Source organism: Macaca thibetana, chromosome 12 (genome assembly GCF_024542745.1).
Source record: "Macaca thibetana thibetana isolate TM-01 chromosome 12, ASM2454274v1, whole genome shotgun sequence".
Taxonomy (NCBI): Eukaryota; Metazoa; Chordata; class Mammalia; order Primates; family Cercopithecidae; genus Macaca; species Macaca thibetana.
This window is the reverse complement of record NC_065589.1, coordinates 85,955,958-85,971,436: the sequence shown is the minus strand read 5'-3', so window position 1 is coordinate 85,971,436 and position 15,479 is coordinate 85,955,958.

Genomic DNA, 15,479 nt, shown 5'->3' with positions numbered 1-15,479 from the left:
GGCTGCTGTCAGCCCCCCCGCCCCCAGATTTTTTAGCATGTTGTAATCACTAATCCTTTGATATAAATTGTGTTTTGCATGGAAGTTAATTCACAGAATTCCCTGTTATACAGACATCTTTTATACACACATAGGCTCAGCTACCTGTGTTTATTTTGACAGTTCAGTTCAGATTGTTAACTCCTGAAGTATTACATATTCCTGCATTTAAACAATCAATATCAACAATGAGAGTCCAGTATTAAATGATGAAGAAAACTAATGTGTTTGAATAGCTTATATTTTTCATTTTCAAGTAAATCTTTTTATTAAAATATAAATTTGTACAAAAATGACAAAAATATGAATGTTCAACTTGAGAGATTTTCAACAGATAACCACACCTATCTAGATAGCACTCAGATTAAAAAACAATTGAGCATTACTAGTACCACTAAAGCATGCAACTGACCTGTCACGGTCACCCAGAAATATCAGAACAATTATCCTACATTTAATCATCATTCTTTAGTTTTTCCATTTCATTTATTTGCATGAAATTGTGTATTATATTCTCTGGCATTGTTTTTAATATCTAGAGTATTTGTTTTAATATACACAAACTACCCACAATGCAAAGTACTCATATGACAAGGGATTAATAACTAGAATATATAAGGATCTCAAACAACTCTATGGGAAAAAATCTAATAATGTGATTTTAAAATGGGCGAAATACCTGAATAGATATTTTTCAAAAGAAGACCATGGCAAACAGATATATGAAGAGGTGCTCAACATCACTGATCATTAGAGAAGGGCAAATCAAAACTACAATGAGATAGCATCTCACCCCAATTAAAATGAATCTTATCCAAAAGACAGGCAATAACAAATGTTGGCGAGGATGTGGAGAAAAAGGAATATGTGCACACTGGTGATGGTAACGTAAATTAGTACAACCACTATGGAGAACAGTTTGGAGGTTCCTCAAAAAACTAAAAATAGAGCTACCATATGATCCAGCAATCCCACTCCTAGGTATATACCCAAAAGGAAGGAATTAATGTATTGAAGAGATAGCTTCACTTCCATGTTTATTGCAGCACTATTCACAATAGCCAAGATTTGGAAGCAATGTAAGTGCCCATCAACGGATGAATGGATAAAGAAAATGTGATACATATGCACAACGGAGTACTATTCATCCATAAAAAAGAATGAGATTCTATCATTTGCAACAGCATGGATAGAACTGGTGGCCATTAAGTGAAATAAGCCTGGGACAGAAAGATAAACTTTGCCTGTTCTCACTTATTTGTAGGAGCTAAAAATTAAAACAATTGAACTCATGGAGAGAGAAGAATGATAGTTACCAGAGGCTGGGAAGGGTAGTACAGGGGTGGGTGGGAAGTGTAGATGGTTAATGTGTACAAAAAAATAGAAAGAATGAATAAGATACAGTATTTGATAGCACAATGGGGTGACTATAGTCAGTAATAATTTAATTGAACATTTAAAAATTAAAAAAAAGTGTAATTGGATTGTTTGTAACACATTGCTTGAGGTAATGAGTGTCTCATTTACCCTGATGTGATTATGACATATTGTATGCCTGTATCACAATTTCTCATGTAGCTGATAAGTATATACACCTATTAGGTACCCACAAAAATTAAAAATAAAAAAATCTTCACTAATCATCAGAGAAATGCAAATTAAAACCACAATAAGAGGCCATCTCACACTGGTCAGAACTATTACAACAGTCAGAAACAACAAATGTTGATGAGGCTGTGGAAATAAAGGAAAGTCAATACACTGTGGGTTGGAATAAATTGATTCAATCACTGTGGAAAGCAGTGTGGAAATTTCTCAAAGAACTCAAAACAGAATTACCACTCAACCCAGCAATTACATTACTGGGTATATACCCAGAGGAATATAAATCATTCTATTATAAAGATACATGCATGCATATATTCATTGCAGCTCTAGTCATGATAGCAAAGAAATGGAATTAACTTAGATGCCACCAATGGTGGACTGAATAAAGAAAGTGTGGTAAATATGCACCATGGGATACTATGCAGCAATAAAAAAGAATGAAATGATATTCTTTGCACCAGCCCAGATGCAGGTACAGGCCATTATCCTAAGCAAATGAATGCATAAACTGAAAACCAAATACTCACTTATAAGTGGGAGTCAAACACTGGATACTCATGGACATAAAGATGAGAACAGTAGACACTAGGGACCAGTAGAGGGAGGAGGTTGGGAGGGGGGCAAAGTTTAAAGAACTGTTGGGTACTGGCCAGGCATGGTGGCTCACGTCTGTAATCCCAGCACTTTGGGAGGCCGAGGTGGGTGGATCACCTGAGGTTTGGAGTTTGAGACCAACCTGGCCAACATGGTGAAACCCCATCTCTACTAAAAAAAAAAAAAATACAAAAATTAGCTGGGCGTGGTGGTGGGCACCTGTAATCCCAGCTACTCGGAAGCCTTAGGCAGGAGAATTGCTCGAACCCAGGAGGCAGAGGTTTCAGTGAGCCAAGACGGCGCCATTGCACTCCAGCCTGGGTGACAAGAGCGAAACTCTGTCTCAAAAAAAAAAAAAAAAAAAAAAAAAAAAAAGAAAACAAACAAAAAAGCTGTTGGGTGCCATGCTCAGTACGTGGGTGACAGGATCATCTGTACCCCAAACCTCAGTATCATGGAATATATCCAGATAACAAACCTGCATATGTATCCCCTGAATCTAAAATAAAAGTTGAAAGAGAAAAAAGTAAAGTCAATTCCTTCCCAAGTTCAGGTACTGCCAATGTGATACAGGTTGAACATCCAAAGTCCAAAAATACAAAATTTAAAATTGTCCAAAAATATCATTTGACCCAGCAATCCCATTACTGGGTATATACCCAAAGGATTATAAATCATTCTACTCAAAGACACATGCACACGTATGTTTATTGCAGCACTATTTACAATAGCAAAGACTTTGAACCAACCCAAATGATAGTCTGGATAAAGAAAATGTGGCACATATACACCATAGAATACTATGCAGACATAAAAAGAATGAGTTCATGTCCTTTGCAGGGACATGGATGAAGCTGGAAACCATAATTCTCAGCAAACTAACACAGGAACAGAAATCCAAACACCACATGTTCTCACTCATAAGTGGGAGGTGAACAATGAGAACATGTGGACACAGGGAGGGGAATATCATGCATCAGGGTCTATCAGGGGGTTGCGGTGGGGGAGGGATAGCATTGGGAAAAATATCTAATGTAGATGATGGGTTGATGGGTGCAGTGAACCCCCATGGCACATGTATACCTTTGTAACAAAACTGCACGTTCTGCACATGTATCCCAGAACTTAAAAGTATAATAATAATTTTTAAAATGCTCCAAAATCTAAATCTTCCAGGTAAAAAGTTCCACATCTGAACCCATGCAATGGTTCACAGTCAAAATTCAGTCAAATTTTGTTCCATGCACAAAATTATTAAATATATTGTATAAAATTACCTTCTGATTATGTGTACAAGGTATATATAAAGCAAAAATGAATTTCATGTTTAGACTTGGGAACCATTCCCAAGATATCTCATCCTGAAAATGCAAGTATTCCAAAATCTGAAAAAAAATCTGATATCCAAAACACTGTTGGTCCTAAGCATTTTGGATAACGGATATTCAACCTGCAGTATTAGGAAGTGAGGCCTTTAAGACATGGGTAAGTCATAAGATCTCTTTCCTCATCCATGGGATTAATGTCCTCAAAAGAGAGGTTTCACCCAGCTTTAGGCTAGCTGACTAGCCTGCTTTTCCACTCTCTGCCATGTGAGACACAGCAGAGCAGTCCTTACCAGAACACCGAACCTTACCAGACCACCGAACCTGCAGGCACCTACCTAGCCTCCGGAACTGTATGAAACAAATTCCTCTTCTTTGTAAATTACCCAGTCTGTGGTAGTCTGTTATAACAGCACAACCAGACTAAGATAACTAACTGCAGCTGCAACAACCCTATTTTCAAATAAATACATTCTGAGATGTCAGAATTTCAGATTTAAACATATAATTTTGCATGGCACAATTCAATCCATAATGCCAAGTTTTGGCTTTGTTGTTTTTCTCTATTATATCTTTGCTTTATTTATTTATATATTTATTTAGAGATGAAGTCTCGCACAGTTGCCCGGGCTGGAGTGCAGTGGCGCGATCTCGGCTCACTGCAAGCTCTGCCTCCTGGGTTCAAGCGATTCTCCTTCCTCAGCCTCCCAAATAGCTGGGATTGCAGGCACCTGCCACCACATCCAGCTAATTTTTTGTATTTTTAGTAGAGACAGGGTTTCACTGTGTTGGCCAGACTGGTCTCGAACTCCTGACCTCGTGATCAGCCCACCTCGGGCTCCCAAGGTGCTGGGATTACAGGTGTGAGCCACGGTGCCCGGCCTGATTTCTAATTTATTAACTTCTGTACTTATCTACTTTTTAAAGGCTTTATTTGCCTCTTGTCTACTTTTTAAGGCTTTATTTGCTGGATTTTTTCTTTTCTCTTCTTGAGATGCACATTTAGAGCATTGAACTTTGACTTCCCCTCTTGTCTAATGTACGATTTAATGTTATTACTGTTTCTCTAAACAGTATTCCACAAGTTTTAATATGTCATCTTTTATCACTGAATTTAACATATATAAATTCTACTAAAATTTCTGATTCTATCCAAGTGTTGTTTAAAGCTGTGCTGACCTCTTATTGTATTGAATTTAGTTTAATTTTTGCTTTCTCACAAATGCCCAAATTATCAGTCAGACTTACTCAAAACTTGTGTCTCACCCAGCACCAAGCTTTAGAAGTAATTAGCGAAGAATACAAGACAGTCACAGCAAATGCCACATCGATAGCTAGGGACCCCAATCCATTAAATACAGCTCCCTGGAATACCTTTTCCAAATCAGGATATTGTTTAGATTCTAAATGACAAGCACTAACTTTAGGTGATCAATGAGTTAATTGGGTCTGTTTAGTTTTCAGATCACTCAGCTTTTATATCTCACTATTCACATAGTCAGAAGGCATATATGACTAACTTACATTCTTCAGGACAATAGTGGCTCACAAACCCAAAAACTGTAAGCTCGTTTATATACCGGGTATTTCATGTTGTAAAGAGTTCTCAGATTATTAATCACACATAGAAAATCTCTTTTAAAATCTTCATTTATACTCTAGATAGTAAATTCCATCAGTGAAGAATTATACGGAATTCTGCTTGGCAAAAAAATCAGCCTCTCATTTTCTAGCAATTTATTGAAATCTTCATGTTTCAGTATATAGTCAATTGCAGTAAATGTTTTCTGTGCTTCTGAAATAAATGTATATTCTGTTGGGCAGGTGTGGTGACTCACGCCTGTAATTCCAGCACTTTGGGAGGCCAAGACGGGAGGACCATTTGAGGTCAGGAGTTCAAGACCAGCCTAGCCAACATGGTGAAACCTCTTCTCTACTAAAACTGTAAAAATCAGCCAGGCATTGTGGCAGTAGTCCCAGCTACTCAGGAGGCTGAGGCAGGAGAATTGCTGAACCCTGGAGGCAGAAGTTTCAGTGAGCTGAGATCACACCATTGCACTCCAGCCTGGGCAATAGAGCGAGACTCCATCTAAAAAAGGGGAAAAATACATAATCTGTTATTATTGGGTATACAGTTATATTTACACAATTAGGTTAAATGTGTTAAAGATGTCTGTATTTCCTAAATCTCTACTAAATATTTTTTCTTGTTCTATATGTTATTAGGAGAAATGCAGTAAAATTTTTCTCTGTGATTTTGGATTTGTCTGTTTCTCCTATTAATTCAGTTACTTTTGCCCTATTTTCAAGTTTATTAAGAATATAGAAATTTAAACTTGTTTGACCTTACTGAATGATTAGCCTTTTATCACTTTAAAATTTCCTATTTATTTCTAATAATGCTGTCTTTAAGGCTACCATTATTTTTAACCTCCTTGTGTCCTTATATTTAAGGTGTGTCAATTGCAAGAAGTATATAGTTTTACTATATAGGAGTATATAATTATACTATATAGATTATATATATACTATATATATACAAGAGTATATAATTATACTGTATATGCTATATAGTCTATCTTTTTATTATTTAGACTAGTTATGTTTAGTATAATTATTAATCTGTTGGAGTTTATGTTTACCATCTTATTATTTGTTTTCCATTTGAACCATCTCTCAGTTTACCAAAAGAGGCCTATGCACACACATTCACTTAGTATCTCTCACTAATACTTTAGCCACTTCCTCGCAGAAGCCCACCCAACCTCATGTCTAGGTATGATTCCTTTTTGTAGTCATTTTTGTAGCATCTCTTCTTTTTCCTAAGAGCACATCGCTCAGTTATTTTGTGTGAATATTTAATTAATGCCTGTTTTTTCTTTTAAACTATAACTTGATGACGGTAGTACTTTTTATCATAAATAAATATTTTTAGCATTAAATTAATATGTACATTCTATAATTCTACCTTTCTTTACAATCAAAGGTTACATAAATACAAACAACTTTCATAAAGGATCTCCCCATTTCCCTTATGTAGAAGCACATCATCTCATCAAGGAACCACTATTATATTGAGTCTAAATTGTTCTGCCATTGATCATGTCAAGCCCTCTCTTCAGGGACTACGAGAGTCTTTGCAGCTTCCTGCAATAGTGGGCTCATTTCATCACATTTCCTGAGACAACCCTGTTTCTTGCACATCCACAGGGAGGGTGAATAGGACTGACTAAGTGCTCATTTATTGCAAATATTTTCCAGATTATTTGGTGCAAATACAATATTCCATTGTCATTTTTAAGTGAACTCGTCAAAGCTAAGGGCTCTGACTCATGAATGTTCACTTTCTTCCTGGATTAAGTAGGCAGTCACAGTAAAAAATGTCTGATGACTCAAAGTTTCTGTGAGTGCTATGAGTGTATTCAAGATTTTTTCTCTTTTGAAAATCACTCTGAGTACAAGCGGAAGAAATAATGATGTGCTATGTGTCCTTCCTGTCATCCCTACGTAAACAGTACACTCTTCAGGACTTTGTCAGAAATATTCTAGCTTTTCAAGGTCCTTTGATCCATGTTTTAATTAAAGAAAAAAATTATTTCTTTTCATGCATGTACTTTAAGAAAGTTTATACCAATAATTCAAATTAAGAAAAATAAATACCATGAAAATTAGAGAAAATCAAATCAGGCTAATAAACCTATTGCAGATTACCTGGAGGCTTGACTTGTCCTTGGGTCAAGTTGCATTGTATTAGAATAAATATAATCTGCTGAGTGTAAATGAAAACTCAGGGAATAGTGCAGTCTTATATAAATATCAACAGATACCTTACTCTGCTCACTAGAGTCAACAGATTAAAAAATAGATCTTTATGGCACCAGCAGCTTAAAATTTGTTAAACAAATGTTTAGAAAATTTTATTATCTAACTCCTCAGAGAAAGCCCTTCTGCTGTATTTCAACTAGATGCTGGACATCACAGCTTCTGGAGTCCACAGGATCTGTCCATGCCAAAAATAGTTATGGTTTACTTTTCGTCTGAAAGACTACTTTTCCTCTGAAAGACTATTTTTGCCATATTGTTGCACAATGGCTTTCTGAGACCAATCAACTTTCTTTAGGGCCCAGGAAGAGTAAAATCAATATCACTCATTATCTCAGCCAATTTTTGATTGTACTTCTTAACTATACAATAACCATTCTATTCCTGTGGTAACAAGTTTTTGTATTAACATATTGAACACTTTAGTTTCTTGTCACAAAGCCCTCCAACCCACAATAAACTAAGATTTTGATTTTGACATAAGAGAACACATTTGCTCATTAAAGATGGAGCAGGGGGTGGGGAGAAAGAGAGAGAGATTTTTCCCATGCAAAGACAATTTAGTTCTTCTTCAAAAAGTAAACTAGGGACTCCCACTCCTATCTATGACAGAATGAATCTGACTAGACTTGCTCTCCCATAGTAAACAAGAAGGAAATCAAACAAAATATATAAAACAATTGCTTTCAGAGATTAGGCAACAGACAGTACAGGTGTGTGATTCTGAGGTAAGGGAAGCAAATGATATGATCCCTAAAATAACCCTGGCTTTCTACCTGGAGACATTTTCCAGACCACCATGCAGAAAAGAAATCCCAAGCAGAGAATGGTATTGTCTCTGAATTAGGGAAATCGTTTCTGAGTTAGGAGAGGCTGAGACTGCTAGAATTTTGGGATGCAGTAACAAAGGACAGAGCTACACAGAGAAAAAGCTCCATAAATCTGCACCAGGGTGCCTATGAGTCTTTGTACATTTATAGGGTAAGGCTCTACAAGGAGGCTAAGCAGCAAATAACCAGAACAGAAAGAATGACTAATAAGGAGATGTTCATTCTAGAATTCTCAGGGCTAGAAGACATATGAGTCTTGACTAATAGGAATGACAATACTTTGTTGAACTCCTGGGGTATTCAATGGAAGCTTCAAAAAGGTAATGTTTTTTAGTAGCGCTTGATTGGTTCTAGAAAAAGGGTACTCAGGTTGTATTCTAGCATAACATAAAAAATGGAGGAAAAATGAGATGATTCATAAGTGACTTAATTACCCAAACAAAATACAATACTCTATAAAGATAAATCATAAATCATAATATTGCAATGCCTAGTATTTCATAAAAATATTACCAGACATGTAAGAAAGCAGAAAATATGACTCAGAACAAAGAACAATCAACTGGTAGAAAAAAAAAAGAAATGACAGAGATAATGGAATTGGGAGATATTAATTTTAAAATAATGTAAATATCTTAAAGGATTTAGAGGAAAATATTAATATAGTCAAGAGAACATAGAAGATTAATAAAGAAGAAATAGAAATAATAGATAAATAAAACATATATTATCTGTAAAGAAAAATCCACTGAGAAATAAAGGATAGATGTGGCAAAGGGAAAAAAATCCAGAATAAAACATGGGCAGCAAAATATTGAAACAAAAATAAACAGATCTTCAGGAACCTGTAGGAAAATGTTTGGCAATTTATTATACATATAACTGGAGGATCAGAAGAGCAGAACAAAAAAATAGTTAAAAGAATAAATGCCACATTTTTGCAAATTTCATGAAAACCATAAACTCACAAATCTGAGAAACCCAACACAACTCAAGCAGGATAAACACAAAGAAAACTATACTAAGGCCCATTATAATGTATTTCCATAACCAACAATAAAAAGGAAATCTTGAAGGTAGCAGAGGAGAAGCAAATATAACATACACACAAAGATAATGACAAACAAAGACATGATAACGATAAAAATGACCACTGACTTCTCATCAGAAATAGTGAATTCCAGAAGACAATACGATGACATCTTTGAATTGCTGAAATAAAAAATTGTCAACCTAGAAGTCTACATTTAGTGACAATATTCTTCAAAGTGATGGCATTTGATTTTAGGTTAAGGTTTGTGTGTGTGTCTGTTTGTGGGTACACACACACACGCAGACACACATACAAGTACATATATACACAAACATATGTATATTTCTATAACATATGCATATATTTGTGCACATGCACACATACATATATACTCCATATATATGAGAAGGATTGAATTATAGAACAAGTATGGTAAAGTTTTATTGTTTAGAGATTCTGAATGGTATATAGAATTTTATTTACACTATTTTTGAAATTTTTTGTAAGTCTGAAATTATTTTAAAAATGAAAAGTCAAAAAATAAAGTCAAAGAGAAATTTCTGACGAACAAAAGCCTAGTGAATTTTTGGCCATGAGATATTCATTACATGAAATTACAAAAAGGAACTTTTTTAGACTGAATGAAAATGATATCAGAGGACAACTTGGATGTACACAAAATAATGACTTGGACCAGGAATAGTAATAATGGCAATGAAATAAAAAAACAGATGAACAATATAAAAATCAATAAATGCCTGTAATTTCAGCATTTTGGGAGGCCGAGGTGGGTGGATCATGAGGTCAGGAGTTTGAGACCAGCCTGACGAACATGGTGAAACCCCATCTCTACTAAAAATCCAAAAATAAGCTGGGCGTGGTGGTGCATGCCTGTAATCCCAGCTACTCAGGAGGCTGAGGCAGGAGAATTGCTTGAATCCGGGAGGCGGTGGTTGCAGTGAGCTGAGATCGCGCCACTGCACTCCAACCTAGGTGGCAGAGTGAGACTCTGTCTCAAAAATAAATCAATGAAATTAAATGCTGCATCTCTGAAAAGATCAATAAAATTGATGAAGTCTAGCTAGACTGATCAAGGAAAAAACAAGAGAGAAAATATACGAATTACCAATATCAGGAATGGAAGAGGGGATATCACTACAAGTTTTACAGACGGTAAAAGCATAATAAGATAATAGTGTAAACATTTAATCTCATTGGTTCTCATAATTTTTGATTTCACATAATTTGTTCCTCTTATATAAGCTGTTGAACTTAATGGCAGAAGCTTGAGAGCCCAGGAGGCAGAGGTTCGAGTGAGTGGACATTGCACCACTGTACTCCAGTCTGGGTGACAGGCGAGAGCTCATTTCAAAAATAAATAAATATTCCTTCTAACATTTATTTATATATTATATATATATATTTCTTCTAATATTTATATATATATATCAAAATAAATAAATATTCCTTCTAGAAATAGAAGGAATCTTCTTCTAAATGATAAAGTGGATACATGATACATCCATATCTAACATATCAGTGGAAGTCTATTTAGGAATAAGAAAAAACAAGAATGTCAGCTTTCCACTTCTATTCAACATTTTTCTGGAGGTCCTAGTCCCAGCAGAATAAGGCAAGAAAATATAAGATATACAGGCTGAAAGAGACAAAATAAAATTCTCCTTTTTTTCAGGCAATAGTATATGTGTATAGAATATTCAAAGTACTCTACATAAAGTTACTGGAATGAATAATTTATCACAATTTCAAAATGCAAAGTCAAACTACAAAATCAAATTATAATTCTTTCTTTAAGCAAAAAATAATTGAAATATGAAACAGCTGGATGTAAAGTTTTAAAATATGATGTAATATTTTCAATAATAATTTAACATTTTAAAAATATTCACCTCAAAAAATTTAGAAATAATTTTTAGTAATGAAATGTACAAGACCTATACACTGAAAACTACAAAACCTACCTGAGAAAATGAAAAAGAACTAAAGAGACAAACAACGAATTAAAAATACATTGCTAGAATTTCAATTGTTCTCAAACTAAGATGTAGATTTCAAAAAAAAAAAAAAAAGCCACAGTCAATGTCTTAATATAGTTCCTTTATAGACATTGTTATGGTAATATTTAAATTTTACATGTAAATGCAAATAACCTTAAAACTAAACATAGATTCTAGCAGCTTCTTAATTGCAGGTATCAAATATCAAAATTCCAATACTATCTGGATTGTGACTCAGAGCATGCTATGATGCTTATGAAGAGACAGATCAGTTTTGCCATTTCCATCTATTATGGCCATAATTCTAATACATAATTGGAATTTGAAGCTGTGGCATTTCTTCCACTGCTAATACAATTAAAATCTTGGAAGAAAGTTCAAAACTTTAGTTTTTTGTTGTTGTTGTTGTTGTTGTTTTTCATAATAGAGACAGAATAGGAATGACAAGCAGATAGAAAGCATAATTTCAAGTCTATCAGTCAGTATTTTAGGAAAACAGAAAATACCTCAGAAATTTTAAACAGAAAGGAATTAAATACAGGGAACTAGAACCTATGGAATTGTTGGAAAGACTGTGATAGTGTTCAGAGAAAGCCACTACTGGATTTCCTAAACAAATTTCCTAAAACATTGGGAAATGGAAGAACTGAAGAAACTACAGGAATCCACTGTTGATTATCACAGTAGAACCAAACTGGATAATTTTTAGTAGGATGCTCAGAAACTTTCACACCTGCCCATTGCTGCCACAAGAGCAATGATGGTTTCTACTTCTGTTTCTCTTCCCAACTATTAAGTGCCTTTCATGGATAGCGTGTGACCAGCACTCTGCTGGTAATAGGGATTCTTGGAAATACAGTTTCAAAGCTTCCAACTGCTGTAATACAGGAAAGAAGAGACTGTCTGTCACAATAAGACACAGAAATAAGATATTTTCTTCATTTGATAAATATTTAATACATACTCACAATATGCAAGGAACTACCCTAGGCTGTGCCTAAAATAAATTGCAACTTAGAGGCAAAAATAAGACTTGTACCTAAATACTATACTTGAAGGAAATATATGGTTAGTGCCACATCTGTAATATAAACAAAGGAATAACAAAAGTAGAAAAGCATTTATGGAACTCTAAATTTCATGTTGTTCAATTAGTTGCCTAATATGTTTAATTAGCAATACTTTCAGTATTTGCATTGCAAGAAGCATTTGCCATGAAGTAAATAAATTTCTGTTTATATATTGCCAGTTGCATGTTTCCCTTAAGACAATTGAGCTATTGCTGGATGTTGAGTTTGTAGATTAACTGTAATTTAGTAGAACTCTCCTATTCCAGAGCCCAGATCTGAGTTATGCACATTGAGTCACTTAGTTTTGTCAGTTCACTCAGGAATTAACATGTCTCAGGGTCTAAGTTATACTAAGCAACACTGAACAAGCAAATGTGTACACCAGAAGGTCATGTTTTCATTTACCTTGGGAGGTCTGTCTAACCAGATAACTGAGGCTGGTTGTATAAATACGGCCAAACTTTGTAATAGGGAGAGCTAGTACCCAAGGAGTCATTTTAAGAATACCCATTCCCTGGACTCAGTTGTATACTTGCTAAGGTGGCAATTCTCTTAGTGGACAATATATACACTGAAGAGATAGAGAAGGACCCCAAATCCTTGCTTTAGAGTAGTACAATGGAATATTGACAAATTCTTATTCAGAAACATACTTTCTACACTCACACATAACACTATATTTGTGTTTGTGACTGCCATAAGCATAGAATAATTTTCAGAGTCTCAGTCTATTGCACATTAGTTTTATTTTTGATTGGCATCTTCCTGGTGATATTTGGTAACACCCTGGTTTTGTTTATAAAAACTTCTCCTATTGTGGGTTAACTCTGCAGATGACTTATTGTATTAATTTTCTGTAGTTTCTTACTAGCTACAATTTCAGAGGGTGATATTTCCAACTGGTCTCAAAATTTTAGAGTTGGACTTCATTTGTCATTTAGAGGTACAGATATAATGACTACAGTAAATACAGAGAGTTAAGAGTAGTAATTATAACCATAAATAGTGTCTGGATATTTTGGAGTTATTCTTAATAAAGGTTATGAAACATTTCAAAGCTATTTTGTATTATTTTACAAATGGAACACACACTGCTTCTTAATAGTCATGCAGATGTCAAAAATTACTTTCATTATTCAAACAGAGAAAAGTGACACCATATTGTAAAATGTTATTTTTATCTCGGCAAAGGTTTAGAAACAGTTTCATTCTGATCCCCAACCTCTTATTCTACTTAAACTCTCCGTTCATATGTAGTGATGTAGATATCTATTTTAAGTTACTAACAGTTTGTGATTTTTGCCCCTTTCGTTCTTTGCAATGATAATTGGCTAATTAGAGAGTTGATCATTTACAAAAAAACTCAGCCCTGTTGAGAAGCTGGCTTTAGATATGCAAATGTTCTAATATATTAAAAAGGATAATTTTGAATGTGTTTTTCTCCTAAAATTCAAGTGTTACTGCTTTTTCTTGTCTTTACTACTAAAAGGTCATCAGTGACATATTTTAAATACAATAAAAAATAAACTATGACTAATTTGTTTTATAAACCTCATACTTTAATGTTTGCGCACATTTTAAAAATGTGCTACTCTCATGTATTCATGCATAAAATCTTGGCTCAATCAACTATGGCATTAACATTTGGTTTCATCTTTACATGTGGCCATTAGCACATTCAGTTTTTAAGAATCATAGAATCTCCTTTAGATATTTTTATGGGAAAGGTACATTTACTCAAAGAGTATAGATTCAGAATATCCTTTTGCAAACTATGTATAGGATACTAAATAGAATTATGTCTCTTAGCCCATGGTTCTACGGTTGTATAAAAACAAAAGTTTGGCTGGATGCAGTGGCTCATGCCTGTAATCCCAGCATTTTGGGAGGCTGAGGCGGGCAGATCACAAGTTCAAGAGATCAAGACCATCCTGGCCAATATGGTGAAACCCCATCTCTACTAAAAATACAAAGTGTGGTGGCGCGTGCCTGTAGTCCCAGCTACTCAGGAGGCTGAGGCAGGAGAATCACTTGAACGTGGGAGGCAGAGGATGCAATGAACTGAGTTCGTGCCACTGCACTCCAGCCTGGGTGACAGAGCAAGACTCCGTCTCAAAAAAACAGAAAACAACAACAACAACAAAAGTTTTTTTGTATGTGTTTTTGTTTTGTTTTGTTTATAAACCAAAAACTACAATGAATCCAAGGTCTTTGAAGTTGATCACTCTGCAAATAGTTTTTTCTGTTTCTTTATTAATTTCCTTCTTGTAATATTTTTACATGGGCATCTACTAATTTTAAGGCAATATTCATTTATTTTAAAAACCAGTCTATTATTTGTTATGTGCTTGCATTTTACAGATATTACCTCATTTGATCTTTGTATACACCTCATTAAATATTGACAGCTATTCAACAGATAAAGAAAAAGAGGCATAGAAAATTTGGATAACTTACTAAAGTCATTGAGACAACAGACAGCCAAGGTAGGAACTGAACCTGTGTCTGGTTCCAAAGTTTATGTTCATAGTCATTTGGTTCTATAATCAAGCACAACCATGGATCAGTTACTTTAATTGAAGACAAAAATAAATATGATATGCAATGGTACTTAGCTTAAGAAACATATTCTCATTTTGGAAAGGGTAACACATTTTTATGTTTTCTTTAGGCAGGTCAGGATCAGTGTCGCATTGATTTTAGTGCCTGAAATTGTAATGTCTCTTAGCTTTCTCTCCTTATATGTCCAAATAGAGCCCCTTCTAAGAGATTTTTTTTTAAATAGGGGAATCAGCAGGCAAGTTGCATGACCCAACCATCTTGACCACAATTTTTTAGACTGAAGTAAGCCTCTGACCCATGGCATCCTACATAAAGGCTGGTCACAGTCTAGAAGAGGTCTAGCTCAAAGGCTTATTCCATAGCAATGTTAATAATGACTTAGGCCAATCATATATTCTCTCTTAAGAGAGTCTGAATGAAGATGTGAAGAAAGAGATTGTCAGGTAGTGGCCTGAGCAGGAATACCTAGTTATGGGAGCAGAACCTAAAAGGTGACTAGGGAGAAGCAGAAAGAGAAGGTAACTAAGTCACACTTATATAATGATGAACCTAAAAGAGACATCAACAAATTTCTGTTG